This window comes from Equus caballus, chromosome 31 (assembly GCF_041296265.1).
Source record: "Equus caballus isolate H_3958 breed thoroughbred chromosome 31, TB-T2T, whole genome shotgun sequence".
Taxonomy (NCBI): Eukaryota; Metazoa; Chordata; class Mammalia; order Perissodactyla; family Equidae; genus Equus; species Equus caballus.
In genome coordinates, this window is record NC_091714.1 from 7756855 (window position 1) to 7783253 (window position 26399).

Below are 26399 nucleotides of genomic sequence, written 5' to 3' on the forward strand. Positions count from 1 at the left end.
GCAAAGACCCTGTTTCCAAATAACGTCACATTCTGAGGTTCTGGGTGGGCATGAATGTTGGGAGGACACTATGCAACCCACTACACACACAATATAGCATATATATCGAATTACAGAAAAGGGTTCATATTTCGTATATAGCTTAGTTCCCTTTTCACTTAATATATCGTGAAAGTTTCCCTACGTCTTTCAAATACAGCATTTTAAATTTTTTTAGAGCATTCCATCCCATGAATATCACATCATTTACATAACTAAACTGCTACGTCAGACATTCAGGTGGTTTCCAGTCTTCACTATTATAAATGACTGATGAATCTACACGGACCTAAATCTTTGGGGTCATCTCAGCTTATTTCTTTGATATAAATTCTTCTGAGTTGAATTATTGGATTAAGAATATGAACAGTTTAAAGCCTCATGATAGGTCTTGTTTAACTGAACTCCAGAAAGACTGTACCAATTTATAGTCACCAGGGAGAGAGGAGAGAGTGAAAGAGCCTATTGCATAGAATCCGCCTGACACTGTATGTAACAGTTTTCTGAATGTTTGGCAAGTGCATAGGCAAAGAAATGACATCTCTTCCTTTCTGCTTGTATTTTTATGTGAAGTTGCATCTTTTTTGTTGCTGTTGTCTATTGGTTATTTATGTGTCCTTTTTTGAGTTGCCAGTTTATGCCTTTTACCCGCTTTGAAATCTCTCCAGCTACCAGCACCTATGACAGTCTCACTGATGAATCTGCTGTTCACTCTCATCTCTTTTACAGTTTGCTGTGAGCTAAGAAACTATGTCGACGTACTCCCTCCCTTCCCTTTCCCGGTTCTTTGGGCCATCTCTGAACCTTGTACAGACTTCAACTACTGCCTGCGTTAGATCGTATCTTAATTGTTTCTCCTAGGAAAACTTTCTCTCCCAAGACTTCGAGCACCTTGGGGCAATGTCCATGTCTTATTCATGTTTTTATATCTTCAGCCACTAACACGGATGCTCAAATATGTGTTGAATTGTTAGACTGTGACCTGGAAACTTTCAAAATTCTTTGTTTAGATAAAAATAGCTAAATAAGGATATCTAAACTAAGGATAGACTCTAAATGGGACTCCGAATAAAGTGCATAGGATCTAATCCATCAAGGTCATACTTCCACTTTAAATTTTTAGAAGTAGTCATTTTTTTCTTTCATATTTCTCTGTTATATTTCTAAGGTAATTGAGACTGTGAGCCACACAATCTAAACAGGCCAAGTGTTACTGTAGCAATAATAAACATATCATAATTATAATCACAACAGAATAAAGATATTAAAGTATTGAGATGGGAATTAGACTTGCAATTGTCAAAAATTTTAATTTCAGGGGCCGGCCCCATGGCGGAGTGGTTAATTTCACATACTCTGCTTCACTGGCCCAGAGTTTCACCAGTTTGGATCCTGGGCACAGACCTAGCACCGCTCATCAAGCCATGCTGAGGCGATGTCCCATATAGCAGAGCCAGAAGGACCTTCAACAAGAATATGCAACTGTGTGCTGGAGGGCTTCAGGGAGAAGAAGAAGAAGGAGAAAGAAGGAGAAAAGATTGGCAACAGGTGTTAGCTCAGGGCCAATCTTAAAAATAAATAAATAAATAAAATGAAAAATTTTAATTTCATATTGTTTCTATTAAAATCATTGACTGTGCTTGTGGTAAGTCTAGCACAAATTTATGTAATTGGCAGATTTTGAAATAAATTCCCATTCAAAATTCAAATATGAAAATCAATCAGTCTAACTGTATTTGAGCAGTACTTTGAAAAATCTTTGCAAGTGTCCACAAAACTAGAAGCAAATGCGTTTTAAGACACCATTGGAAAAGTTATGAGAACTCGAAAATTGCATTGGCTGCAAGAAACGTCTTGTAAACATCTTTTATAAGCGTTTCGATGTGGTCAAATTTGTTTTCACCTGGATATTAAAATAAGCCATTGTCACCAACGGGTTTTCTGTTCGAAGTCCTTTTCTATAGCTTCGATGTCCTTTATCCTCAGCCAATCCACACTTTACCTTCCTCCTCCCCCCCACAGACCATCATAACGTACCACGCTCCAGAGAACTCAGTCCAAACCTGGTTTCCTGAACTATGAACGCCTCCCCGCCCCCCATCATAACCAGAAAGAGCTCCTTCTGTCCTCTCTGTTCTCATGGCACACTGCTTTTATAGCTCTTAATAATTGTGCAATGTGGGCTAGTTATTTGTGAACTTTTTCTTTTTCCCTGTGGATTATAAACCTCTAAAGAACGGGGGTGAGCACAGGAGTCACGTGTAAACACTCAAACATTATTTGTGACAACGGTTCGAATAGTGAACATTTGAAGGGCATACACCTTAACTCTGGAGGTGGAAATCATTTTTCAAGAACGTTAGAGACCTGACACTTCTGGAGTTTCAACAGCACGCCCTCTTTTAAAGTTGTGGTGATACTATTTTATTATAAAGATCTGCCCAGACCCTCTCTAATACGCTGCGTGTAAATGCCACGTGTCTGTGCAAGCCTGTGTGCACGCGTGTGTGGTGCTAATGAGCCCCGGTGGCTGCTTTGCAAGGAGAAGATACCTTGCCTCCGAAGAACCCAAGTTTCTCTTTCCCAGTTCTTAGCATCTCAAATCTCTTGAGTTTTCAGTCTTATTTTGCTGGAGATTAAGGGGCGTTTCTGAGAGGAATGCAATCTCCTGCCCGCGCAGCGGACCAGCGAGAGGTGAGGGGGGATTTTTAGCGTGTGGGTATTTCACAAAACACCTTGATGGGCTACTTGCTGAATGAAACATGAGCCAGTTGGGGACAATTTCCAGGTCGCAACACAGACGGGGGTTGGAGTCTGTCCGAGCTGAGGTTGGAGGAGCCATTTCGGCAGAGGGACGCAACAGGGTTTGGGAGCCGAGGCAGAAAAGGAAAGGCCACCTAGCGGGCTTTGTTTCTGATTCTGGCAGGTTCTCCAGCCGGAGATTTCAAACGTGAAGCCGACCGGAGCGCTTCCTTACACTAATTGCAAGGGGAAGAGGATGACTCATATTACACCAGCTCGTATCTTCCCTGCCTGTAACAGCTAAGTTGTAGCTTTAAAAGGAAGTGACATGGGGTGGGGAGAGACGTCAGCTGAGGACCACTTTTTTTTTTTTTTCCCGAAGGGTCCACCCCATGGGTGGAGTCTCGCTTTTTCTTTCCAGTGTTGGCTGACTTACAGCTCCTATAAACTAGTGGCAATTTCTGCACCCCAGCCTGCTCCCCTTCAGTTTCTGATTTTCTAAGTCCATGTGTCAAGGGCTGCCAGAAAGGAGGTATGTGCCATTCGTGCTCTTTCCAGGCGACTTCACCTCTGGGCGTGGCGGATGTTCGTATCCCTCTATCACTATTATTCTCTCCTTGGCTGGATTTCATTAAAACCTCTGGAAGGGGTAGGTACAGAAAGAGGAAGAGTGGAAGGCGGAGGAGAAGGAAGTGAGGCGACAGTGGGAACGTGGAGGGATAACCCTGGATGGCAGAGGGGGGCTTTGCTGCTACAAAAGGACCATTTCTTTGTGCTCAGCTGGGTGAGCGTTCCTTTCCAGGTTGAGGTTTCGAGCTGCTGCTCTTGGCTTCGTTTCCCCCGACTTCTCTCGCCCTTGGGTTAAAGCATTTTGTCTGCAATAGATGAAGCTGGGGAGAAGGTGGCCGTTACAGATCGGTCTCTTTTGTGTCAGGCAACATGTTCTTCCGTCTCTGGCGTTTCTATGGCAACCACAGAAATACTACACCAAATGCAGCCCCGATATAAATTGATTTATTTGTATTTCGTTCCGAGTCCGCTGCTTTCCGCGCTGGTTATTGCCTTGGCTTGCTAAAATCCAGCATGGCTTTGTGGCTACCCCTCCTCACATTCATTTTGGTTTTTCCCTATCACCGGAGGGCTGGGGGAGGGGAGTTGTCAAGGAAACGGGCATTTGTAATTACCTCTTTATTTACTTAATTTTCGGTCTATGAATTTCTCCATCTTATCTAGGAATTACAAAAGGAATGATTTGATGTTTTGGAGGTGGGTTTTTTTTTTAGAAAAATCTGAGCAGTTCTCAAGACAGTGATGATAAAGCTGTGATCAAACTAAGGGAAGGAGAGCCCTCATAATTATAAGAGGTGAGAGCCTGGAAGAAAGTTTTGGAGGGTATCTGAGAATCAGCCCTGATAGATATATTACTGTCTGCCCAGGTTCGCCTAAAAGTCTAAATATTTAAAAGAAGAGTCTTTGCTTTAGTCCGAACTTATTTAGCACAAAATCTAAAGTTCAACAAGTATGAGCAAGTGACAAATGGGAACCACCAGCAGAATTCTCAGTTTTTTGCACATCCTCCTTACGTGAATCACCCACGCTGTCCACTCTTGTTAAGGTGAGGGTCCCTAGAACTTGTCTTTTTCAAAACTGGGAAAGGGTTAGCCCCATGGTGACTGTTAGGCAAGCATCTTCAGTTGGAAAAAAAGTATGGTGAAATAAGGGAGAAAGTGTGTGTGTGTATGTGTGTATGTGTGTCTGCGTGTGTGTCTGTGTGTAATTGGGCAGGTACAAAAGGGACAAGTCAATAGCCCTAAGAGAACATTTTAAATCTTTGTAATATCCTCTATGGAGAGAAAAAGAACTGATTTTCAAGGGAAATATAAAACATGAGAGAAAAGTGTCACCTACTTAGTAATAAGCAAAGTTAAATGTGATTAGAAGCTAGTCACACTTCTCTTAGAAAGACAGTCCAAACGGACCTATTATCAGGTAGGAGTCAAATTGATGCTTTTATTCGCTACATCTGAGGAAATGTTTGATAATGGACACCACTCTTTTAATGGGCATATCAAATTATCAAATTAGCCTTTCTAAGATAGATCTATAGTAATCTCACCCTCGAGTCTTAAAATTATCTGTAATTTTGGCTAAAGATTTGTGAAGATCGCTTAGCCCTCACAGTGCCTTCCCGCTGTTGAAGCCGAAAGTATTACTCAGAAACCTCCAAGGAACCCCTTCACAGGGAAGCAGGAAGAAGGGTGGTGTTAACGAGGGTCTGTTTGCAGAACCTCTAAACATGCTATTATCTATGACTTATAAAACTTATTATTAAAGTGCAAGAGGTCTTGGGTATTTCAGATACAAAAGTTGTCTGAAAAAGGGGGATGAATAGCATGGCGCAAACTAACTTGAACTAAATGGGGTTCAAGACAAGAGAACTCGTTAAAGGGCGTAAAGATAGAAAAGTGTCATTAAAAGAAGTCTGACTCTCCTTTTCAAAAGCACGTGTTGGTACACATGAACAGCTGGATTGTAGGTTTTCCATGTTTGCCAAGAGTATGGAAAGAGTCATGCTAAGTTACTGTTTCTCTAGCCTGAAAATGGTCCTCAAAGATCTACGGCTACCACGCGACCCTGCAAAGCAGAAGGACAGTGTGTAAGTCAAAGTCTGTGATGTGGGCACTCTTGACTTTCCAGACCAAAGAATTTCTCAGCAAGGAAAATTAGCAAGAATCATTTGGAAGCACAGCCAAAAAAAAAAAAAAAAATCCCCCAAATACTATCCTATTAATAGGACCCTGAGTAGAGGTTAAAAACATAATTAACAGTCTTGACCTGGGGAAGGTCAACAGAGTTATAGATGCAAAGTCAACTCAGGGTCCTGTGACGGAGGGTGAAGAGAGGGGGTGCAGAGGAAATAACATCTGAGGTTAGGGTCAGTCACCATTGTATCGGGATTTCACTATCTGCAAGGCTTTGAAATGGGTGCTGTGAAGTTTGTGAAGAAAATACAAGTTGTCTGTGCTCTTGAGTTTAAAATCCACCAATAGGGGTGACAACATGTGTGGATGAATATGGCTGGAGAGAAGGAGGCATGGCGAGGGGGAGATGAGAAAGCGGGACACAGCTAGTCTGAGAAGAGTATTGCGAGGATGATGATGTTGGAGGGTTGAAGGAGAGGAGACAGACACTTGAAGGGGAAGAAGGCAAAACATCCCAGATAACAGGGATGGATGCTGAGATGGTCCATGGCTCTTGTCTCAAGCAGGGGGAAGTCCATCTTCAGTGTGGACGTACAGCAAGTATACTGTGTGCTGGTGGAAAGAACCAGTGGATCCAGATTCAGGGACAGAGTTTTGTTTAAAGCAGAGCAAGAAAGACTATGTAAATAGGAGGCGGAATCCTTCCTAATCCAATGATTTTTGAATTGAAGCTCAGGAAGTAAAGACCAGACTTAAATAAGACTTTTGAAAAGTAAGAAATTTGGGAGAGGGAACCCCATATGCCCTCACAACGTCATTCAGATAATACCTACCATTGCCTTCGCTTTCAGTTGTGGGATGCTCACATGCGCACCTGGCAAACTGATTACATTTTGTGCAGTCCTCTGTCTTCTGAAAAGAAGGTCTAAGGGGTGTGGAAAGATGCTGCATTCACAGTTCTGAGTGGTTTTTGACACCAAATGTTTAGAGAAACATATGTGATCAAGCCTTAATAATCACCCAATATCACCCAGAGCCCTGGCGACTCTAACTCAGTCAGCTTTGTCCAAGACAGAATCTGTTTGGAAAGCAAGCTTTGGAACTCTGAAATTTGGCTGCCTGTATGGACCAAAGAGGCTCGCTGCTAAGGCCGTGGGAAAGAGGAAGTTTAAATCATGAACGTATTCTTTTAACAATTTATATTGTGTGTTTATGTGCCAAGTGCTGTGGACATAACTGTGAGCAAAGCTATATACACAATAAATAGTTCCAGTTTTCAGATATCTGAAGGGTTTTTGAGGGAGATGCTGTGACTGGCTGATCTCCATTTTCTTCTAATGACCAAATAAGAGGAAATATCTTAAAATAAGACCAATTTTTGGTGAACATTACTATCGAACAATCTATCTAACTTGCCTTTCTCTATGTTTCAAGACACACTCTTGCTCCACTAAGATTTTCTGCCTGTCTTCATTTTTGTCTTCCTTTTGTTACTCCAATCTGGCTTACTCTGCTTCTTCTTTTGACCCTAAGTCCCACCTTTCTGTCACCATTCATGCATTCATTCATTTATATATACATACACACATCATCCATCCACCCATCCATTTATTCACCCACTCAACAAATGATGTTGAGTATCATGTGTCAGGCACTACATATTATGGATATAACAATAATAGGAAACTATTTGTTCCCTAAAGAAGCTCAGGGACTAGCAGGGAGACAGAGGTAGGAACAGCCCCTCAAACCAAGGGGTGTTATTTTTGATAGAGGCATTTGTTGGCTGATGGCACTAGATGCTACTTTCATTGAACAATTTTATACATAGATTCTGCTGGGCAGAGAGGGAGAGAGTGGTTCGCGGTTGACTGTTATCCATTGTATAATTTTCTTCTACCTTCTATATTGGTTGAACTTATGGCTGGTGTCAGTAAACATTTGCTGATTAACTCAGTGGGACGAAGTGGGATTTGTGACCTTGGAAACATAGAGGAACAGAATCCAGAAGACTTGTAATTATCTTTTTGAAAAGTACAAACTGAGCAATCTAGTCTCTCAAAAGTTCCCTCGTGGTTAGCTACTTGCAAACTTCCAGACTATGGCTCCTTCCAGACGGACTCAAAGTGTAGCATTTTTAAAAGAGACTCCTAAATTATATGCCCTTGAGTTCACTGGACATCCCCTTGTCATTTAGAGCTAGATTTTCCGTAACATGTTGCAAGTCCATGTCTCCATCCAACAAAACCAAGCAGGTTTCAATACATGAACTCTGAACGCCCAAAATAACGAATGTGAAAACTTTGTCATAATACTTCCTGTTTGGATTTCCTGATGTCATGAAGCTCCTTTTAGTACAACTCTTTTGCCCCCACTTAATTTCTACCTTCAGCACGGAGATTATATGGGCAACATAACAAAGCTTGTATGGAACACCACCCACCTCTCCTTGTCTGGCCTTCAGAGAAAACATTTAGCAAGTGCCCCTTATTCTTCTTTGTTATTTTATCTCAGATGAGATGAGCTTCTCCCATCCCCATGAAGCTGTTCCAGATAAATCTGGTCGGCACAGATCCCCACCCTCCGTACTTGAGTTACATAATAGCTATTTCATGGTCATTTCTATGTAGGATCTTGCAAGAGAGGAGGCACATTTTGGACTTCATGGTAATTTGAAGCTGGACACTAAAATTCATGCAGGAAATTATTCCTCAGTCTGGGCAAGGACAGGTAACCAGTAGAAACCACCAGAGATGCCGAGGTAACCTGCCAACCCGTAGGATAGATGGGATGATAACAGTCCACCTTGACTGAGGCCTTCCTATGTGCCAATCTGTTACAGACTTCACATTTATTAATTCACTTTATCCTCATAACAAACCAAGCAGGTAAAAACTATTATCACTTTCCATTTTGCAGATAAAGAAAGTAAAGATAAGAGAGAGGAAGTTAGTCACCTAGTATCACAATAAGTAGCAGAGTTGAGATTTGAACCAAGACTATTGCCTCCCAGAGCCCTCCCTCTGAACCCCTGTGCACTCCCATCTCGTTGGTGTTGCATTCATCCATCTATGCCCAGGGCCAGTACAGTGCCTTATATGTAGCAGGCGTGCAGTAAATACTTCTGAAATAATGCACAGATCTCTACCACGTAGGCCTTCCACTTGCATGCCCTTCATCCTGGTTTTTAGTTGCTGCAGAAACACTGCAAGAGAAAGTAGCATTTTAGAACTTGAGGGCACAGCTAATAACAGTACTGATAAGATAAGCTACTATCGTTTTCAGGGCTGTGTTGATTTCTCGTGGTTCAGCCAGAGAGGTGATATGGTGGGGGAAGGCAAAGTCCCTGTGATTAAAATATCTGAGTGAGTGCAGTCCATACATCAAATTAAATGTGAACTGTTCTCAAGACCAATTTTTCACCGAAGATTGAACTTTGCTGAGAAGTTGCTCTTAAGGATACCTGGGGTGTTTGCTCTTAATGGTTCCCAAGGCTGTGGGTGGATAGAGTCAGAGGCTTTCTTTTCTGTTGTTGATTGTCAACAAATCTATCACTGAGTTTAAAGGCAGAGTATTATCTGAAAAGACGCTGCCAGTTCTTATCTTAGACAAACTCTGAAACGAGAATGGGAGAAATGAATTGACCGGAGAGTCAGATTTGGTCTTGTTCCCATCTCCATCGGCTCCCTCGTGAGCCATCACCTCTGTGGGCAGAGGTTAACCCAGGCTGATGAAATTTTAAAGAGTCTGTCCCTACGAAGTACTTCTTCCCAGGATGCTTCAGCTATCAGCACACAATCAATGCAATCATCGGAAACTTCCCACTGGGGCCCGGTGTAAGTAATTCTGGCTCATCCCTCCTTCCTCTCCCTCTGCTATGGGGAAGGGTAGATTCAAAGCTTCCTTCCCCAAAAGTGCATAACCCTTGTGCCTATCTCCCGAACCTCTGGCCTCTGTTTTCCTGACATTCTTCCTCCATCCCATTCATCCTTCAGAAACGCTCACTCTTTCTGGGTGTTATCACCTTCTCTGATAATTCTCTTTATACCTCTATCCCCATGATGCACTTGGCACTTATTGATGGTAGGGTGTTTCTAATTGCACTGTTTCTAGCACAGAGCAGAGCACCTGGCGTGGAATTGGTATCGTTGTCCAGAGAAGAGGTGGGCATGGGAGTCAAGGGTCAGATTTGCTAATCTGATGACCTCCCAGCCAGGTCATCCCAGGTTGACCTTCCTTTAGGGCAAGTTCTCAATCTCTGTTGACATTTTGGCCCAAATATTTTCTTTGTCGTGGGGGCAGCCCTGTGCACTGTAGGATGTTTAGCAGCATGCCTGGTCTCCACCCTCAAGATACCAGTAGTAGTCCCTCCCACCCCAGCTATGACAGCCAAAAATGTTCCGGACGTTGCCAACTGTCCCCTGGAGGGGCAAAGTCGCCTGCAGTTGAGAACCACTGCATTAGGAAATTCCTACAACTGACGCTCAGAAATCCAGCGAGTCGACTCCCTGAGCCAAGCAAACCCATCTCTCAGGACTAACTTGCACTCACCAGTGTACAAAGATGGGACCAGACCCAAGGGGCTTGTCATTCATTTAAATTAATGAATAGACGGGAATTGAAAAATTGTAAGTGAAGAGCAGAAAGTATTGAAATATTATTGCCTTCTCTTCTCCCAGCAAACCTGATGGAGAATCACCTTGTAACCCGAAGTTGCCAAGGGCCAGCTGGGGCGGGGCTGGTGGTGTGATAGCCCCGCCCACTACACACAACTCTGTTAGGTAGACCCCCCCTACCTTGCAGCCTGGCTGAGCCCAGCTGGCTGAAAGTCTTGGAGGAACAACCCCCTCTGGTGGGATGGATTAACGTATCTAAAGAAAGAATTGCGAGAGCCTTTCAGCATAGCTAACTTCACCTGCCTCTGCTGGGATTTGCTGATTTATTCCCAGTTTCCTAGGTTCCTTCACCCATGCGCTCCACAATCCAGTCTCACTAGCCTTTCCTTGCGACTCAGCACCCACACCCAGTCAATGAGGGTATTTCAAGCCTCTCCCTCCCTTTCTGTCACCAGCACTTCTCACTTAGACTAGAGGGCCACTTTTACTGCTTGTCCTCGGACCTGCTGACCCTGCCCCTCGTTTAGGTAAGGACCCGGCTCCCCAGCGCAATGCCTGGTATACACTACGTGCTCAATCACTATCATGCCCCTTCCTTCTGTCTGCCGCTCTTCTCCCATCTCCCTTCCAGGACATGAAAGATTGGCGTGAGTGGAGCCAGTCTGTGATTCCAACTTCCCAAGCAAATCCAGAATCCTCTTACAGCATTTTTCTTACGGAATCCTTGTGTCCAGCCTTGGTTGGCCAAGCACTGAGGGTACAGAGATGAGTGAGGCCGGGTCTGCCTGGAGGACAGGACAGAAATCTAAATCGATCATTTTAACTCAGTGGCGGGAAGAGGAGTGTGCAAAGCTCTTTTGGGACACAGAAAGGGGCACGACTAAACTTCCCTGCCTGGTCTGGTCTGGGGTCTCAGAAATGTGTCCTAGAGAAGGTATAACCCCTGAGTTAGGTCTGGGAGGTGAGACAGCTAAAGCTGGAGGGAGGCATGTGAGTCAGGAGGCGATGAGAGGAATGCGGCCAGGTGGTGAAGGGGTGCAGACAGTGGACAGCGAGATGGGGTTACAGCATTCCTGGGACAATGTGCAGGAGGCAGGGAGACCCCAACCAGGCTGGTGCCATTGTCCAGGGTACAGAGGTGGAGGGCCCTGGCCAGGCCTCTGGAGGAGGATGCAGAGTAGGGACCAGGTTTGAGAACTGCAGGAGGCAGAGCCACAGGATTTGGTAACTGGGTGAACAGAGGGCCTCTTAGACTCTGGAATAGTCAGTACAGAAAAAACCTTTTCTATAATATTCTTCCCAAAGGATCATTTATCTTATGCTTCGTAATGTAGTCAATTATGCACTTGAATAATAATCAACATCCTTTATTCAGCACCTACCACTGTGTTGTGTGCTCTGCGTGTCATGTCTCATTTCAATCCTACTCCAGCCCTGTGGGTTATGAATTATTTTCTCGAGTCTGATTTAAAACTGAGGCACAGATCGGTTAACTAACTTTCCTAAAGTCACAGAGCTAGGAATACCTGTTTGTGGAGCAAAGCCTGAGACTTTGCTCCGTAAAGAATTATAAAAGCATCGTGTATACCTGTACGATATGTTCTTCCCCACAATTTCCCTGGATCTTCTTTTAGGGTGAAAGGACTTTTCTTAGCTTCAAAATGGGCAGAAATTCTACATCTTAACCTCCTGGATCCTGGGGAAATTTAAGTTACTTAAGACCAAATGATATAATGAAGGTTTCATGGTGTCATTAAAATTCTCATTTGGCTTCCATTTCTAGAAGATTAATAGGGTTAAAGTTTAAGTAGTGGAAATGGAGAGAGAGGACCATAGAGATACTTGATGTGCGCCTGATTATTTTAATTATTTATGTTGGTTTCAATTTTAGCCCGATTGAGACTTCCTTCCCCTCTTCTCCCACTCTTTCAGCCTTCTCAAAAGGCTGAACTATGATTTGCCTTTAAGGTAGTTTGGTCTTAAATAGGCTTTACTCCCCAGAGAAGATGTACCTTTCTGGAATATGGTTTGAAAGGCTGGGATCTAGCTGTGGCCTGTGGGTGCTGGGCTGGCCTTGAGCGGCAGTTTCCTAATAACATTTGTACCACTTGACACAATCTTGCTTCTTGTGTCAGCTAAGGTGTCCTCCCCTTGTCAAAGGCTGCAGGAACGTTTCATTAACGAGACTCTGGAGACAGCCCAGCCTCCTTCTCTAGACACTCTCTGCTGGGCGGTGGAGACTGGGGGCCTTTTAGGGACGGTGCAAAGCAGCATGACCTAAAGAGGAGCATGCCTGAGTCGCAATGCCTGGGTTTGGGCCCCAACCATGGCCACCTGCTTACTCTCCATGGGACCTTGAGCTCCTTGAGACCAGGGACTGTCTCTTGGTCTGTGCTGTCCCTGACACAGAGAAGTGACCTGGCCCATTCTGTGTCCTCGTTTCCTGACCTGGTCAAGGAAGGGTGCAGGGTAGACACGAACTTCTTCAACCGCCACATCCTAGGGCCATTTTGGTGGTATGCCAACGAGCGTGCAGAGCTGCAGGATAAAATGGGCCCAGCTCACTCAAGCATCAGTTTTGCTGAAAGATCCTAGAGAAAAGAATTTTTTCAAATAAAACAAATGTGGATATGCTACGATATAACGGGCCAAATTTGCATGAACTTTTAAGACAGAACAGCAGACTTTTCACACTTGGTTGTTTGGATGGCTTTAGGCCATAGCTCCAGAACCTTCAGAATTAGTTTCCTCTGCTGAAGGGAATATTTCTGTGGAAATTTTTGAGAAGAAAACTGACGGGATGACCTCTCAGTGACTCTTTGTGGGAGAGGAGTGTAGATTTATAGTCCTGCCTTTCCACTGAATTTCCCTCTTCCCACCCTCTCCAAATGGTGAGTCTGGGGCATGGGATGGCAGGCAGGGCATGAGTCATCCGTGAGATATGCCTGCCTGGACTAAATTTTATTCTCTGTCCCTCTGCTCCTCATGGTATAATTGATGGAGGGTTGCTTGGGTCTCTCTTTTTGTCCCTGGTCACCCACCTTTTTGGGCCTTCTCTCCCTTCTGCTGGAATAATCTCTTCTCTGGATTAGCCCAGCACTTGTTCTGTTCTTTCTGCGCTCTCTTCCTCTCCCCTTACCTTGACTGTCTCTTAGATAAGGAATTGCTTTACCTCTTACTGCTTGCTGATATCCTTTATTTTACCACTCTTTTATCAGGTTATCCTCTTGTTCTCATAAAGGCTTCTTTCTTTGGGATTATCTTATCTGAAATCTGAACAAAACAGTCAGGTGTGTGAAATTTGCCAGTTCATCTCCTAACAAGCTGTCATAATGGTACCCATCACTTTCAGGGTCTCACACTCTCCAGGGGGATTGAAGAAACCTCTTGCGTGAAATAAGAAGCTTGGATAGAGCCTGTTGTAAGAAATGGAAAAGGAAAACTCAGTGCCAACTACCCCAATAAAACGCTTCTTTTTCCTTTATGATAAGTCATTGGAGCAGAAAAACCTGCACTGTGGACTTCACCCACGGAAGCAAATCAAGATTTTTTTGATGTGTTAGAGAATAATAAGGAAGAAGGGTGGGCCTCTTTCATTTGTGTGTGTGTGTGTGTCCTTGCTCTTTAAAACCATGTTATTAAGCATGAATATGAAGTGCCACTTGACTCAGCATTTCTTAGTAGTCATTTGAAATTGGAAATAGTGCTGTCAAGACATTAAGGTGCTAGAGGGTCTGCGCATAAGAAATACTACCATCTATTCCAGCGCAATTCATATTAGAATATTCACGAGACACAGGGCAGTCAATAGGCATGTATGGGGCCTGTTGAAAGTGGAGAAAAGTTACCCTCTGACCACAGGGAATTTGTTATCTAATTTAGATTAATCCAACAAGTCGGCTAGAACATATCCCATTTAAGGGATGGTAAAATATCTAGTTGGGGACACATTCAACCATGTGGAACAAAACCCCAAATCTGAAGTATAAAGTGAGAAAAATTATTATCAAAAGCCTATGTAGGGGGCCTGCCCTGTGGCCAAGTGGTTGAGTTTGCACTCTCCACTTCAGCAGCCCAGGTCCTGGGCGCAGACATGGCACTGCTCATCAAGCTGTGCTGAGGTGGCGTCCCACATGCCACAACCAGAAGGACCTACAACTAGAATATACAACTATGTACTGGGGGGCTTTGGGGACAAGAAGAAGAAGAAGAAGAAGAAGAAAAAGAAGATTGGCAACAGATGTTAGCTCAGGTGCCAATCTTTAAAAAAAAAAAAAAAAAGCCTATGTACTTTATTAGGCTTAATCTGATTTTACCCTGAACTTATTTATACAACATGTGAAATTACCATCTTAACAAGCTTGGTTATCTGTTTTCCCAGGTAAATTATGAAAAAGCAATGATTGATAGCAAGGCAGAAAAGAAAGAACAACTAAAAACATTATTAGTGGTTGAGAGCTTCACTGATGTACAGCAGAAGCACAATCCTGAGCTGTCTATGTTGTAGCCAACCTACTCCTTTTACTAAGGCAGAAAAGGCTGGATGACACTGGAAAGATGGCTATCAAAAACAAAGAGAAGCTGTCAACTTTAACTTTTGGAAATTTAAGTTATGAATTTTAACTTTTCAGAAAATTCTTTTGTTCAAAAAATATTGTCCTCCCGCTGACATAGGTGAGGAAGGAGTCTGCCATCAATGGAGTCAAGGTGGGCTGCTACCTGCTCCTGGCCGCAGATCTCCTTCCAGGAAATTGAGCTCTGAGCTGGATTCCCAAACACAAAATGGAGTCTCCAAGAGCATATATTCCCTATTTCATTTCTGATCGAAGCTAAAACAGAAGGAATGGGCAGTTTCATCAAAGGAAGTAAGAATGAGCCGGAATGGAACTGACTGTGGAAGGGCTTGGTGACCTAACACAAAGACTTGGGTCTTCAAGGCAGAGTCATGACATGCAGCCACTGATGACACGAAGAGCAGACACGGCTGCAGCAAGCAAGGAGGGGCGTCTCACTCACTTTATTCAGGTCTAAGTGGCAGAGTCTCACCCGTGTTCTCAACCCTCCTGTCCATTAGAATCACCCACCTTTGGCCAGCTGATCCTATCTCTGGTTCCTTGTTTTTGTTTTATTTTTAAGTTTTCTAGGTGATTCTGATGGGCTGGAAAAACTGGAACCACTTGATAGAAGAAAGGTGGCCAGCAAGAAAGTGACTCTGGACAAAAAGAAAACCAGAGCCAGGACAAAGGCAGTGGTGATGGTGATGATGATGATGGTGATGGCGATGATGATGATGATAGCTCCAAGGTTATCATGTACCAGGCAGGGTTCTAGAAACAATTAATCCTCACCACACTGGGAACTATTATCTCCATTTTACAGATGGGGAAACTGAGGTTAAGCAGTTTGCCCAGGGTTGCATAGCCCATAAAGGCAAACCAGCTCTTTAGCTCTCGAGTCCTTGCTCGAGTTAAAGTTGATATGCTATCTATCCTCTTTCGATGCTCAGTATTCCAAGTTCCATGTTATAAGAGTGCTATGAGAAGCTAAGGGTCTACTTCATAACTGAAGATAAAAGGAATAAAGAGGATCAAACCAGTTTCAGGAAATCCCTTATCCCTGATTTTGTTTTGTTTTGTTTTTCCCAACATCTCTTGGATTTTATTTTAATGGCGTGGGGAAAGTTATAGTAGAAAGAGTCTGGAAGAGTCTATCATCTCTAACCAACATACATTCCTAGAAGAGAGGTATAGCTAAGTTACTGAGCTTTCCTACTTCAAATTAGCTCACTCTTTCTACTTATATAAAAAAAGTTTACTGTAAAACAGTATGCTGTGTTACGTCGGCAGCCTCATACCTCTTGTGTTTACCCGTGTATCTTGATTGCATCATTTTCTCTTGTGCTTGACTTAATATCATGTTATTTTGTTCACCATGGCCCCTAAGTATACAAAATCCACTGCTAATGTCGCCAGTAAGAGACCATGTTGAGTGATTGACCTGGAAACAAAATTAAAAGTGATTAAGGACTGTGAAGGTGGAAAATCAGTGATGGTTATTGCTTGCCAGTCCGGCATGCCCCATTTCGCCATAGCTACGATCTTAAAGAACAAGAACAAAGTGATGGAAGCTGTTAAAGGATCTGCTTCATGGAAGGCAAATGAGACTAAGAAAAGTTCGAGAAGGGCCTGTGTCAGACATGGAGAAGCTTCTAATGACCTGGACTGAAGACCAGACACAGAAGTGTATCCCTCTCAGCACCATGACAATCATGGCCAAAGCAAAAAGTTTGTTTGCAATGTTGAATGAAAAGGCTGGACCTGACTACAGTGTTGAATTTACTGCCAGCTCTGGGTGGTCTAAACAATTCAAGGATTGTTATTCACTGCATAATGTGAAAGTGAGTGGGGAGTCTGCAAGTGCTGATGTGAAGGCAGCTGAAGGATTTTTGGAATATCGGTGAAAATTCTCTGTTCTAGAAACGGATGCCTGAAAGGACCTTCATCCAAAAGGAGGCCAAGTCAATGCCAGGTTTCAAGGTTTTTGAGGACAGGATAACAGTCTTGCTTGGGGACAATGTTGCAGGCTACAAATTGAAACCCTTTGTGATCTGGCACAGTGAGAACCCCAGCGCCTTCAAGCTTATCAGTGAGCACATACTGCCTGTGTATTGCAAGAACAATAAGAAGTCACTGATGACCCAGCTCCTCTTCCAAGATGCCCTGCTGAATTGCTGTGCCAGTGAAATGGAGAAGTACTGTTTGGAGAATAACATACCTTTCAAGATTTGATTATTGTTCATAAGGCTCCAGACATCCTCCTTTTATTGGCGATCTTCATCCCAATATCAAAGCAGTGTTTCTCCCTCCAAACACCACCTCTTTGATCGACCAATGAATCAAGGAGTTATAGCAGCTTTTAAAGCCTGCTACCTGAGGAGGACCTTTGCCCAGGCTTTGCTGCCTCGAGAAGACACTGACGCAATTCTGGAAGGATTACAGTACCTATGGCTGCATCAAGAACCTTGCTTGGGCTTGGGTGATGTCACCAAGGAGTGGATATATGAGTGGCCCCTGGAAGAAGACACTCAAGGGGTTCATCCATGACTTCAAAGGATTTGCCAAGGATGAGAATATTGCAAAAATCCGCAAGGCTGTGGTTGAGATGGTAAGCAGCTTTAACCTGGGTGCGGATGAGGATGACATCTAGGAGCTCCTAGAGGAGCTTTCTGAGGAACTGGCTAATGAGGGGTTGTTGGAACTGGAACAGGAACACATAGCTAAAGAAGAGGCAAGAGAAAAGGAAACAGCAGGAGAAGAAAAAGAAGCAGAACCACCAAGAAAATTCGTAGTGAGGGCTTTAACAGAAGACTTTCAGACCTCAACAAGCTCCTTAAAAAGTTTGAAAACATGGACCCCAACACTGATGGGTTTTCATTAATAGAGAGGAATGTTCATGGTGCATTATCTGCTTACAAGCAAACCTCTGATGAAAACAAGAAAAAAACCAAGCAAACGACCATGGACATATTTCTGGAAAGAGTGACACTTCCTCAAGAAGAGCCCCAAGTAGGTCCTTCAAGAGGTGTTCCGGAAGAAGGCCTTGTTTTTGTAGAAGATGGCAGCTCCATGAGTATTATGGACTCCGAAGACCTTCCAACGGGACGAGATGTGGGGGTGAAAGACAGTGATATTGATGATCCCAACCATATGTAGGTCAACTTTTTTTTTTTTTAAGATTTTATTTTTTTCTTTTTCTCTCCAAAGCCCCCCACTACATAGTTGTATATTCTTTGTTGTGGGTGCTTCTAGTTGTGGCATGTGGGACGCTGCCTCAGTGTGGTTTGATGAGCAGCGCCATGTCCGCGCCCAGGATTCGAACCAACAAAACACTGGGCCGCCTGCAGCAGAGCGCGAGAACCCAACCACTCGGCCACGGGACCAGCGCCATGTAGGTCAACTTTTTTTAACAAGAAAGTTTAAAAAGTAAAAGAAACTCAATTTTAAAGATAGAAAAATGCTTATAGAATAAGGACATAAGGAAAGAAAATATTTTTGTACAGCTGCACATTGTGTTTGTGTCTTAAGCTGTGTTATTACGAAAGAGTCAAAAAATTTAAAAGAATCAAAAAGTCTACAAAGTAAGAAAGTTACGGTAAGCTAAGGTTAAATTATTATTAAAGAAAGAAAAATATCTTTTTATAAATTTAGTGTAACCTAAGCGTACAGTGCTTATAAAGTGTACACTACTGTCCAATAATGTCCTAAGCCTCCACATTCAGTCACCACTCACTCACTGACTCACCCAGAGCAACTTCCGGTCCTGTAGGCTCCATTCATGGTGAGAGTCTTATACAAGTGTACTGTTTTTTACCTTTCCTACCGTGTTTTTACTGTACCTGGTCTATGTGTAGATATGTTTAGATACACCAGTACTTACCATTGTGTTCCAGTTGCCTACAGTATGCAGTACGGGTTTGTAGCTTAGGAGCAATAGGCTATGCCATAGAGCCTAGGTGTGTAATAGGCTACACCATCTAGGTTTGTGTAACTACACTCTGTGATGTTCGCACAACGACAAAATCACCTAACAACGCGTTTCTCAGAACACATCCCCGTCGTTAAGCAACACATGACCCTATTTATTTCCCTGATGATTTAATTAACTAAATGAACCTTTTGGCCGTTCACCAAGTCTCATTCACGACCTCTTTCTGTAAGTGTCTGCTGTGCGCAGCCCCGTGCTGGCTCCTGCGGGACAGCGTAAGCCACCAGACACCACCCTGCCTCACAGGGTGCTCCTCCAGGCAAGCCTTGTCTGTCACCTTCTGTTCTGGTTGGCCCTTAAAGGGCAGCTGACTTTCTTGCTCTAGTATCATTTCTTTTGCATATTTGAGCCCTGAAATTTCACCGAATTTCATCACAGTCAGTCTGCTGCAGCAAATATGGTCTGTTACTTACTTTGGTGGGTAGCACTGATAGTAATGAAAATAAGCAGGGTATTCAATCTCAGATATTCAAAGCAGCCTTGTGTGAAGGGGAGATAACCTTGGACCCCCTGAAGATGTTCTCTGGGTCTTAAGCACAAAGCGTAATCATCCTACATGGTGGCAATAGGTGCTGTTGGCCTGCGTGGCTGGGGTTGATTTCTCTTTGCTCTTTGAGACTGCCTGGAAAACTTAGGGATGATTAATATCCTTACAGCCTTTGCCCAAAGCTACACTTAGGATGAAAGGTGAGCTCCCATCCTACCTTTATTTATGGCTCAGTCTCACAGAGGTCACACCAATTTAGAAGGATCCATTCTATATCCCTATAGTGTTCTCATGGGCACTAACGTCACACCAGCAGACCTGGGCACCAACATCTTGCTCTATTCTCTGGGAGAGGAGAGAGTGCCTTTTTCTTGCAGGCTGCAACTCCCCTTACTCTCCTTTCCACTCTAAGGACTCATTCATTCCTTCCTTTAAACAATGGCAAGACAGGTGTGGCTACCTCACATGTGGACTGAAAGCTGACTATGCTTATGGTTTGTCTTCTGTAAGGCCGGGAGTTTATGTTTTGTGTTTTAAGTGACTTTATGAGATGTAATTCACATACCAGAAAGTTCATGCATTTAAACTATACAATTCATTGACTTGTAATGTATTCAGAGTTGTGCAACCATCACCAGTATCCACTTTTAGAACATTTCATTGCCTCAAAAAGAAACCACATACGCATGGGCAGTAACTCCACATCCCCTCTCCCTTGCAGCACCGGACAACCAGTAATCTACTTTTTGTCTCTATAGATTTGCCTATTCTGGACATTTCATATAAACACGGTCATACAATAGGTGGTCTTCTGTGACTGGTTTCTTTCGCTTTGTGTAATGTTTTTGAGGTTCATCCATGTTCATGTTTCAGTAATTCGTTCTCTTTTGTGGCTGAATAATATTCCATTGTGAGAGTACACCACATTTTGTTTGTCTGTGCATCAGTTGAAGGACACTAGGGCTGTTTCCATCTTTCAGCCGTTATGAATAATGCTGCTGTGAACATTCACGTACAAGGTTTCGTGTGGACTTAGGTTTTCATTTCTTTGGGGCAGACACCTAAGAGTGGAATTTCTGGGTCATAGGGTAACTCTGTTTAACACCTGAGGAACCAAAGCCAGGCGTTTTTCATTTACTTCCCAAAATCTCTGAGGCTAAGGAAGCAATGATGATTTGCATAGATGTCTCGGACTTTCAGATCCAAATCCCTTTGCTATTCAGACCTATATCAACATGCTATGATAGAATTAACACAGGAGGGGCCAGCCTCGTGGCCGAGTGGTTAAGTTCACATGCTCCACTTTGGTGGCCTAGGGTTCACCAGTTCAGATCCTGGGCCCAGACCTACATGCCACTCATCAGGCCGTGCTGTGGTGGCGTCCCACGTAGAAGAACTAGAAGGACCTACAACTAGGATATACAACTATGTACTGGGACTTTGGGGAGAAAAAAAAAAGAGGAAAATTGGCAGCAGATGTTAACTCAGGGCCAATCTTCCTCACCAAAAAAAAAAAAAAAATAAGCATACCTTTAAAAAAAAACTACATGGGAAAATTTTTTTAAAAAAGAATTACTGCGGGAGAATTTTATGTGTGAGATACCACAGGAAAGGAATGAAGTACTGTCAGAAGAGCTGTTGGTTCAACTTATGTAGTGGTGATTATTTATCCCAGGGAACCAAAGCTGTGTCCCCTCCAACCTAGTGTGTCTTTTGGATTAGAAGTGCTGTGCAGCTTAGCTGGCTCTGTAGTGCCCTCAGAACAGTAAAAACCGTTTGCTGGGTGTGTCAGCAGTTTGTGCCTTTTTCCTAACAGTTTTAGGGCACTAGCTCTTTTGAGCCTAGCATTGTATTTCCAGAGCTCTCCACTCTGCCAGGATTTGCTTTCTGAGAATGCAGGAAGTCCCGTGAAGAGCATTATCTGAAACCAAAAAGCACTTGCTTTTCGTATCGAATCCATTTTTTTTGTTCTCTCATTTGAATCAGTGTTTACTGATCTTTAGGAATTAAATTGCTATTAGAATAAAGCTTAGATCAAGGATTAAAGAAATGTCTCCTAGTAGTAAACCATTTGCTAAACTATACTTGTTTCCATGAGAAGAACCAGTTGAAATGGTACCTTGAGATTTTCTAAGAATGTATTTTTCCCATATTCCCAATACTTAGTTATCTCTTTCTGTGTACAGAGGAGTTACAGAGATGTAAAGAACATAATCATGAAAAAAGATAACCAATGAACCATATATATGTATATAAATCACTTTAATATTTTTTCGTATTTCAAATCAGTTGTCTTATTTTGTGCCCTCGAGAGCTTGGTGAGGTAGGGTGATGGGGATGTTAGAAGAGGACACTGGGGCTCAGAGAAGGGACGGGACCAAACAGGTTAATAATCAACTAAACAAGTCGTAGAACTTCCATTTCCCCGTCTGTAAAATGGGTACACTAGTAAAGCCGCACTGTCAATATCAAGATATATGCTAACATTCTCAAGTAATCTGAAAAATGCTGTGTCACAGTTTGTTTTTTTTTAAAAAACTTAAATATATTACCCAAGTGGTAAATACTTTTGGGGGAATAATTAGAAAGCACAGAGAAGCATCAAGAAGAAAAGATGATTTCCCGTTATCTCGCTAATCCAGAACATCCTCCTGGAGCGGTAATTGTCCAACATTCTTGAAAAGCCATTTGTTACTATCTGGAGAAGCTGGAGGTGCATGTCTGAACGGTGCAGCAATTCCAGTTCCAGGGGTCATTAATGCATCATCTGTAACAGAGAAAAAACATTGGCAATAACCTAAATGTCCATCAATACGGTAATAGATTAATTTTTGTTATAGTCATGCAAAAGAATACTCCTCGGCAATTAAAATGACTAAACTAGATTCATAAAACTTCAAAAGCATAGTGTTGAATATAGAAAGGAAATCACAAAAGCATTCAAATATTACTTAGCACCTCTTTGTAATATGAAAATTATATATTGTTTGTGAATACATATACATACAGTAAAAGAATACAAATATAGAAGGAAACACACCAATTTCAACCTCAGATTGAAGAAGTGGCTTCAATATCTATAATATTTTATTTCTTAAAAAAAATTAAGCAAACGTGACTAAATATCAACATGGTAAGACCTTTTGTGTGTTTTGTGTATTTAAAATATTTCAGAAACTAAAAAAGCATTTGGTGACTTACCATCCACAGTGCTTCCTAAGCACAGAGACGCACGTGACTTAGGAAGTTGCCACACGTCATACATGTTTTTGTTGACTGTATGCTATAAACATCTTTTTGTCACAAAACATACTTCCTCATTGTTCTTCCTGGCCCTTCTGAGTCTTTCTGTTCCAATTTTATGATTTACCCAGAGAAGAATTTTTACAAGAAGAGAAATTGCTGAGGCTTCCTCTTAATATTTTGTAATTATTTTCTATTTATTCACTTGTAATTATTTGTAATTATTTCTAATTCATTTATGATTTTTTTAATGTTAATTTTAATTTTTTTTTTTTTTGAGGAAGATTAGCCCTGAGCTAACGTCTGCCACCAATCCTCTTCTTTTTGCTGAGGAAGACTGGCCCTGAGCTAACATCTGTGCCCATCTTCCTCTACTTTATATGTGGGCGCCTACCACAGCATGGCTTGCCAAGCGGTGCCATGTCCACACCTGGGATCCCAACCGGCAAACCCCAAAACCCCAGGCCCCCGAGAAGGGAACGTGCGAACTTAACCACTGTGCCACCGGGCCAGCCCCTCATTTATGACATATTCGGTCTCTGACACTGAGGGAGCTCATAACCTAAAAGCAGAGGCAAAAGGAAAGTCTGGTTTGGTCAAGACACAAAGAATCCATTGAGTTTGTTAAGGAAGTCCTCAAAGTTTAGGAATTCACCACGTGGAAGTTCTATTTACTGTTACCAAAAATAACAATTAATCAAACAAACTTCTGGGTTGGAAAGAGCAGTCTCTCATCCCCGCCACCAGGACTCGGTCACTGGCTGCTGCCCACGACTCCCTTCACTTTTCCTTGTGTCCTAGGCTCTTAGTCCTTCAGCAGAAGGTGGCCCAGGGGCCTCCGGAGGCTTTGCCTTCCTCTCTATTCCTACATGCATTCCCATTCTGGATTCTTGAGATGCACCAGTTAAGAAGACAATTACAACTCCTTGCCACACGAGAGCTTCCATTCCCCAATCTCTAGTGGATAATGCATCTCCTTTAAAAATCTGAACGATTTCTCTCTCCACTTTTTTCTTCCTGCAGAAACCATCCTACAGGTAGATTTGTACAATATCAGAGCTAGCAATACCCTTATGAGTATTGAGAGTACTTCTGTGATCTTTGATTGGGAAGAGTAAGGTCCAGGAAGTGGCTTCTGCATCCACCTTGGTTTTGCTCATTTCCGCCCAAGATTATGTTGGCATGAATATAGTTCTGGGTACAGCTTCCTGATGTCCTGTGCATCTTTAACTGGTAATTGAGAAAGGCAGATCTGTAATACACAGTAATGTTTTACTGCCTCTAAGAGAGGAAACGGTGCCAGGTGGGAGGACCACGAGAACAAGGCAAAGGGAAGAAAGAGTGCTCAGAACATTATCTCCAACCATCTGAGTGATGGGGCTAGTCATCTGACTCTCTAGATGCCAGTGTCTCATCTACAAATAAGCAGCTAGAGTATCGATCCCTATGATTTATTTCTTCTCTGTTTATTGGCATTCAATGTATGAAATTGTACTATGAATTAACGAAGTAGAGAAGGATCTTTCAATAAATGCCTTTGATACAGCTGGTTCAATATTTAGAAATAGATCCATTTAGATCCTCACAGAGCAGCATAGTCAAAAATAAATGTCAGACAGACCCAATAGTTAAAAATAAAGATAGAAAAACTAAATGAAATAGGTGAATGTTGACTCGTTTTCTGCAGGACAAGAAGGATAGAAGGAAGACCTTTCTAAGCTTAAACTTTATGAAAGAAATCACAGTTCTTACTTTGTAATTATTTAAAGCTGCAATAAGCTGCACATAGAAGCAAATAAACTGAAAAAAATTGGTCACTGTAAATGGAATAGGAAAGAAGTCATTCTACTTCATATATGAAGCGCTCACACAAATCAATATGCAAGAGATAAATGGGTGATAGAAAGATAAGTTATGTAGGAAAAAGCAATGGTTTAATAAATGTTTAAAAATATCCAGCTTCAATTGTCACTCAAAAAAAAGCAAATTAAAACAATGAGACTCAACTTTTTTAGTCTGGTTTTTGTCATTCTTAAATGAGAACTCATATCAACAATGTGATGAAATGGGTATTTTTGAATATTGCTGCTAGGAACATAAATAGTTACAAACCTTTTGGAAAGCAATTTGGCAATATTCCCCAGATACCTTAAAATGTTCGTTCCTTCAACTCAGAAATCCTGCATCTGGGAATTTATTCTAAAGAAATACACCAATATTCATTAAAAAAAAAAAAAGCTTTATGCTGTGAATCATTAGTCATTCTATTATTTATTATTGAAAAGGCAAAAAAGAAGCCTAAATATACACCAATGAGGCAATAAGATAATAATTATGATATATCCAGTCTAACTACTAGAACATTTATATTGTGATAACTGACACTGAAAATGATCTTGTTAAAGGTTAACCAAAGGGCATAGGAAATTGATTTAACATAAGATCTCAACATATTTAAAAACAAACCTCTGCATTCACCAAAGATGGGAAGAAAATAAACCAAAATGTCAGTGGCTGTTATAAGTGCTAAAATTTCTACATTTTAGAACTTTACACATTTTTTATAATGAATGTGAATTGCTATTCTAATGGGAGGAAATTACCTTTAAAAATATCCAGGACTTTGGCTAAGCGACTTAGCCAGTGAGTATAATTTCCTTTACTTTTACCAGATTTGTATTTTAATAGAAGATTCTTTGTTTAAAAAAAATTCAACTCTGTTTCCTGAGCAAAATCTGAACTCCTCTACTAGGGTTTTAAGTAGGTAATTTGCTTTCATTTTAGTTATTTTCACATCAGTTTGATATATTACCTCATGCCATTTCAGTGTTGATAGAAAGGGGTTGTGTGCTTGGTTAAGGGACGTGATGGTTTGGAGGGCAATCTCGTGGGTTTATCTGTGTGACTTTTGCAGGGAGAATAAATTGTTGGGTCTTCCTCCCTGTGCTTGTTGGAATGGGGAAGAAACCTAAGACTTTATCAGTTCACGCTATCACTTTCCTACATTGTTTTTGACAGTTATTGGTATGGAGATTAAATTATATTAGGTCATCTAGAAATTCAAACTGAAATCAACATTTATTGAGCATCTCTTCTGTAATAGGCGGAAGGAATGGGGGTTCATCTCGGGCCTGGAAATATTACTCAATAAATGCTTTAGTGTATTGGGCATGGTACCAAGCCACAGAAAACAAAGAGGGGGTCTATAAGAATTCTCTGTGTTTACTCTCAGCAGTCTAATCAATGGCACAAATAAACCTGTAACAATAAATATGAGTCAATGAATTTTTAACTTAATGGATGAATGGGTAACTTCATGGACAGACAGCCCAATGAATGAATAAAGTTATCAATAGATTAAAGAATGTTTTCATGAACCCAAGAATACCTGTCCTGGATTCTACTTGACAGAACTTGGAAAGAACATCACTGCTTTCGCCAAGCATCCTCTGTTCCTGAGCTTTGTGACTAAAGTAGAAAAAGGAAAAGAGAAAGAGAAGGCCCTGCTTCGTGTTTTATCACTGCTATTATTAATGAAACTTTTCGAGGAATAGTCAGTCCATAATGACCCCAAAAGCATCGCTCATATTCAAGTAGTTCAATATTCTGTGGTCATATTTCAGACCTACCTAGAAACAAGGATACTGTAAGTCAACTTATTTTGGGCTCTCACAGCCAGCAATTCTGTCTTCAATAAATGATTCATGTCAGGAAAGCATTTGAGTGCATTTGTTTTCTAATAAGTCTGCTTTCAGGTCCATTATGCATGAATCAAGTCAGGAAAATTGCCTGAGTTCATTGGCATCCCTTTATGAAAATCAAAGAAATAAAAGATTTAAAATCTAGCTTTATTGATCTCCCACCTTCCCTACACTCCTTACCATAAAATAAGCATTGGCAGCAACAGGGTCTCCAAAAACTCAAGGGTCAAGGGCACATAAGGAATAGTGAGGAGGATGGAGAGGAACCCACCAGAGAGAGAAGAGCTCGGTTACTGGTGTCTGAGACACAGAAGAAAAAGAGGCC

At 42.0% G+C, this 26399-nt stretch overlaps 1 protein-coding gene across 2 annotated transcripts in view; it reads left to right on the top strand.

Moving 5' to 3' along the window:
* The first annotated feature begins 2965 nt into the window (after positions 1-2965).
* Positions 2966-26399, top strand: part of AGPAT4 (1-acylglycerol-3-phosphate O-acyltransferase 4) — a 123793-nt gene continuing 100359 nt past the window's right edge. The window contains exon 1 of one of the 2 annotated variants that reach the window (XM_001500451.5): positions 2966-3313. The gene's annotated coding sequence lies outside the window, so the exon portion shown is untranslated. Of the gene's footprint in view, positions 3431-26399 lie in introns of both variants that reach the window. The other variant, XM_023633080.2, reaches the window with a different exon arrangement.